The sequence below is a fragment of the Athene cunicularia genome (genome assembly GCF_003259725.1).
Source record: "Athene cunicularia isolate RWA chromosome 20 unlocalized genomic scaffold, athCun1 chr20_part1, whole genome shotgun sequence".
NCBI classification, from domain to species: Eukaryota; Metazoa; Chordata; class Aves; order Strigiformes; family Strigidae; genus Athene; species Athene cunicularia.
In genome coordinates, this window is record NW_020799125.1 from 7,727,727 (window position 1) to 7,733,494 (window position 5,768).

General features: G+C 45.7%; 1 protein-coding gene across 1 annotated transcript in view; it reads left to right on the forward strand.

Moving 5' to 3' along the window:
- The first annotated feature begins 5,513 nt into the window (after positions 1-5,513).
- LOC113487423 (opsin-5-like) overlaps positions 5,514-5,768 on the forward strand; it is a 17,077-nt gene continuing 16,822 nt past the window's right edge. The window contains exon 1 of the mRNA XM_026861974.1: positions 5,514-5,540. The gene's annotated coding sequence lies outside the window, so the exon portion shown is untranslated. The remainder of the gene's footprint in view (positions 5,541-5,768) is intronic.

Consider the following 5,768-nt stretch of genomic DNA (forward strand, 5'->3'; position numbering starts at 1 on the left):
GGTTTCATGGATGTTTTGCCTGAATCGTTACCTGTGTTGATACTGTGTTCAGTACTGCCATTGTCAGTATGGGTGTAAGCATGTCTGTTTTCATAAAAAGAAAGAGAAACACCATAGTTTAAGAGTAAGGGCGGAAGACGGATTCAAGACTCAGCTCAAGCCAAGGAGATCATTAGGGTTGAATTCAATGCTGTTACTAATCAGGAACAGGCCACTTACAAAATTGCTCAGCTGCTGGAATTCTATGGATTTCAGGATGGTCTCAGTCTCATGATTGACCATAACAATCCTGCCTCTTAGTCCATCAGTGCTTTTATCAGTGATGGAAACACACTGGATAACCTAATCTAATTTTAAAACTAAATATTTGTACCACCAAAGCACTGAAATACAATAAATTCTCAAAGGACCTCCCAGCTCTACTGCTGTAAAAATCCTAAATGGAAATCTGAACTTCATCAGGGCTTAAAAACTACTTAGAAACAAAACAGACAAATACATTGAAAGAACTAATAACAGTTTGGGAACGTAGGAGGTCTGTATGATAAAACTGGCACTTGCTGCCTTGGCGATGGATCAGTAACAAGGAAAAGTCTGATAGCATTTTTATATTGCTGAAGCAGCTTGTGGATGCGTGTAGCACATCCACAGAGCTTTCTGTTCAAAAGGAAGAGGCCAAAATCTCAGCCTTGGTCATTAAAGCAACCATCACAGACTGGAAGGGCTGCTTGATTCACTCTCTGAGCAGCACAGCCCGTAAAGGAGCCTGTCTGCCTACAACTCACTCTCAAACCTGTCATTCATGCCAATACACCCATCCTACCATGGGACACAGGCTGGCTTGGCTGCTGAATGGCAGAAGTTCACCCTCACCAGCAGCATCGTCCCAAGGAGCTGTCTGGGGCCTTGAGCCTGGGCTGAATTCCAGGCTGAGGTTGAAGAATTGCTGTGAGTTGCTCTTTGAAAATGGTAAGGGTGAGGCCCTAGGGGTGCTTGGTGGGGATGTAACTCAGGTCTGGTTGAAGGCATCATCACTGGGTGACAGTGAGTCCATTTTACTTTGTTTGCATGGCCTTTGATGGAGGAAGAGCAAGATAGGAATAAGGGTATAAAAATTTCAGCTTTAAGTGCAAGGTGCACAGTTCATGCTGCCTTCTTAGGAATGCTGGCTTAATTAGACCTGTCTGTGGTCATGGCAGGTCTAGACTTCTGTGTTATTGAGGAAATTAATGGCTAATTAAAAATTCTTTAGTTAGATTAGTACCAGATGTTTCACAAAGCACTGTTATAAACATCTGTCCAGCTGCCTTAGCAAAATCCAGGTTGATAATGCAGAGTTGTACTGATCTTCAGTTTGAGGAAATACACTTGACAAGTGTTTTCAATTTTGGATCAAGTTTATGTAAATATTTAAAGATATATCAGATTAATAGGACTTTACAATAACTCCAGAAGCATTTTTACACTCCATGAATACAAGTAGTGTCTTTCTATACACAGCATCAGCCTCGAGATGGATGACAGCTCTCAGTTTGATTGTCAATTACGTGTTTATACTCAGTTTGACAGATAATTTTTTCACAGTGATTTACTCTTCCTCATAATTAGATGTAGCAGTTAGGATATCTTATATATTATGCTGGAATTTTCTTCTAATGATGCTGTAGCTAGATGGTCTCTCAGACACCTGTTCCACAGCAGAGCGAGCATGGGAATTGACTCTCCACCACACCAATCTGTTTTGTTTGGTTGTTTGTTTTTTTTTCCTTTGAATCATTTTAATCTCCTGGTATTGGGGAACTTCCACTGTTTTCCCAGGATATTCCCTATCCCTAATTGATGTTTGTTTGTCTTATCTTTATCTAAGTTACTTGCTTACAGATCTGATCGGCTGGCTTGCTATCTTTTGCTGAGCAGCAGCATCCCTCCTCCTTTGTCTTGGAAAACAGATGCTCTGCCATGTCCCTTTGGTACTTCCAGGAATGCTTTTTCATTTCACCATCAATGCAAAAAAAATGGCCAGAGATGAAAAAAACATACAGAGAACTGAGCACCTGGCAACACTGGCAGCACTGGCTGCGGCCATGTATCCTCTTGTCCTTGACCTCTTAAAACCAGCTTTCCTTGCTCACTATCACAAAGCATGTACTGCAGTAAGGAGGAGAGTTCCCAGCCAGAAATTGCTGCTGGGGCAGTATTCAGTGTTGGAGTTGATCTGCAGAAGAGGCATGGCTGTGTGTCTATTTTCCACGTACAAGTGTTACACAAGTAAATTAACTGCAAACACACCTCCATAATGAAAGCTTATGTGTTGAAATGCCCACTTTGCATGGAAAAGGGTGTAGGATTTGCACATACAACTTAGGTGCACAATTATGTAGTTTAAATGACTGAACACACTGGTAGCTTATGAGTTCCTGCAGTCAGTGTCTCCCAGCACAGAGGCAGAACTGCAGGGAAGGAAGTCCAAATGCAGCCAGAGTGGTGGTTCTGTCTCGTCTCCTCCTTACCTCCAGCACTATCAGCATTGTGCTGCCAGAATTTTAATGGGGGGCTCCCAGGCAAGGGTCCTGTATCTGGTGGCGAGCTGGTAGTTTCTAAAAGGCAGAGGGATATGAGTTTCAGGTTACTTCCCACCATCTGGACTTCAGGAATGCTAAACTGAGGCTGGGCAAGGACACGGCGCTGCGAAGCACCTCTGATGGGTAGCAGCTGGGCTGCACTGCCCCTTCTTCACCCTGCACAAAAGTGATACCAGCATCCTCGCTGGGCCAGCTGGGCAGCAGGAGAGCCAGCCCCATGGGGGAGAGCAGCCGCGACCTGCCCTGAGAGACTGAAAGCCTGAGCAAGCAGCCGTGAATATAGCATTTCATTGGCACAGCTGCAAAACAAGGCAACTTCTGTAGATTTGTGTCACTGTGTGTAGAGCTGGTTGAAAGTTTTAGGAGGTGAGCCATGCTGTTGTTTGGCTATAACATGCCTTATTAGGTTCCTCTGGGCAGGAAGGTCTAGCATGTACACTGCATGTGCATTTTCTTTCCCTACCAGCTTCCCGTGGCTGAAGGAGAACCCAGACATCCATTTTGAAGGGCCATAGTAATTTGATTTTGTTTGTTTGTTTCATTTTCAAGTTCTCTGAAGGAAGAAGAGCCCATAAGCTTTATTTCAAAGGTGAAACCTGGAATGCTTGCTCCTGGGTCCGGAGGCTGATGTTAAAGGGAAGGTCCTGCCAGCTGCTGCAATGTCCTTCTGCTTGCTGGAGAGCAGGGGAGCTCCCCTGTCCCAGTGCTCACTGCCACTCCCCTCAGTTTCCTGCAATGATGCTGTAATTTCTGTGATTGTATGCTTTTAAAACCTCATGTATAATTATATGAAAAAGCTTGTTTGATTTGATTAGCACAGACTTACAAAAGCATCTAGAGAAAGTACCTTCCCACAGGGAAGCTGTTCTTGACAGAAGAACAGGATTAAACCAGTGCTTAGAGAGTTAAACCCTGGTCTTTTTTTGAGGCATAGCTGGAACAGAGACCTTAGACCAACAGGATCTGCTGTACAAAGCCACCTCAGCTGTGCAAAGGGGCTCCAGTGGGTTAGGAGTAAAACCAGGTACTTACAGTCTTGAGATTTAACACAGACAGTGTAGACATCTTCAGGATGTGACCAACAAGGAATCAAAAGCTTCTGGTTAGGCCTTTGCCTGTGGCCCTTGGGGCAGTGAGGGACAGAGAAAAATGAAACAGGATTACAGTCCCAATGCTGTGATTAATGTTGGTGTTGAAAGGGGAACAGGGCTCTCCGAGTTGCCTGCCTAATCACAGGCTGGAACCTGCTTGGCAAGTTGTCTCCACTTGAGACTCCTCTGGCTGGCAGCCAGAAATATTGTCTGGGACAGGTGACATTGTGTAGGTTTGACATACCTCTTCTGTTGTCCTTGTAATGCTGACAGCATCCTGTGGTCATTTTTTGTCGATTAGGTTCCTGTTCCTTTGGGGAATTGACAGCTTGAATATTTATTCTTTCTTTCTGGTTTGTTGTTCAGTTTGGTTTTTTTTGTTTGTTTGTTTTTGTGGGGAGGGAGGGAAAGAAGAGAGCTTAAAAAACAAAGTTAGATGGCTGAGATAACACAGGCTATACTGAAATCTTTAGGATTCACAGCAAAGAATTATGCTTCAGGTCAATTTTGATTTCCAGAAATAAATTTGTTGATTACATCCCTGTAGAAAAGTGCTCCTTTAAAGCCTTGCTCTGTGCCTTGACCATTGCCATAAAAAGGCAATGTTGAGAGAGTGTTGTAGGTCTGGGTTTAAGCACGGCTCGCCATGTGCTTAGGCTTTAAGAAAAAAGCTGCTCCATGAACAGCTGACCTTATGAAGTCTAGTTTCCTGCAGGTTTGTTTTTTTCTCTCTTAAACTCCAGCTCCTCCATCTCTCTCAAGAAATCTCTTGCAGACAAGAAGGGAGGCAGCAAACGGGGGTCTGTGGGTGCTGCTCGATCAGCTGCCTCTCCATGGCATCCTTACTGAGCTTTCTCACCTTCTCAGCCAGCTCCTTTGCGTCTTCCCCCACTGCACAAACCAAGTGGGAACTAAATTATCTCAAATACATCAATCTCTCTTCCAAATCTGGGTGATAATCGTTGATGAATGAAGTGCTATTGGGGAGCAGCAGTGTTGCTGAGGAAAGACAGACTGAGATGGAAGTCTGTTTCCCAAGGAAACTATGCTAAAAAAAATAATGCAATTGTGCAAACCTACCCATAAAGTTTAGTAACTATTTGCAGTCCCTGCGTAGAGCGGGGTGTGAAGTGGAGAGTGCTGCTGCTCCTATCTGAGCTTGTGACTCTGCCGAGGACTCTCTGGGTCCCTTGGCATGTCACTCAGTGTCGTACCTCGGGTCCATCCCAGGTGAAAGGGAGGAAATGGGGCACGTTCCCTGATGGATGTTGGGCTCTTTGGGTTAACTCTGGCCATGTGGAGGGGACTGCACAATGGGGCCTCAAACTTGGCCGAGGCCTTTGCGTTTCTGGAACACAAACAACTAACTCAGTTTATAATAATCTCAGTATGTATCTATTTACATAGCTGTTTAGTTCATAAATGTTTCTCATGAAGGCTCTTTCCAAAGCACATAGAGTACATAAGGCTATTGCTGTGCGTTTCTCCAGCTTCAGGGTTCCTTTCTGAAACAAAATTAAACTGGAATCCAAGCTGACCAGCAGTCCTGACAATATTTGGAGCTCTAAAAATGAAAACTAGGATTTTTGATACTGTTCCCATTTCTAACTGGCAACCAAGAGAAAGCTCTTGGTGTGGAGAGAATTAACAAAACGCACAGTTAAGTGATGGTCGTGACTCGTGTTTTGCCAAGCAGAGACAGGTCAAATGATTTGGGTGGAAAACAAAACCCAGCTCCGATTGGCAACAGGCTGAGCACAGCGATCCCCACCTCCTCGTCTCCTCTGTCACTCCGAGCATGTCCTTGGAGCACCTCTCCGCGCAGCATGGGGTCGTGCCGGGTGGCCAGCCAGACCTGCAGGGAGAGGTGAGTGAATCACCAGCCTGCTCCCCTGGGGGGGGATGAGAGGAGGTGACCAAGGGGAGGAAAAAGTGAGCCTGGGGATGCTGAGGCCACGGGCTCCAGCTTTAAGCCGCGCTCTCCGTGCCTCAGTTTCTCTCGCTCTGCGCAGAGCGGCCCCGGGGCCGGTTGGTGGGGATGTGCGGCTGGGGCAGAGGGTCCCTGGGCTGCCTGTCCGCGGGGCGCGCGGGCTGA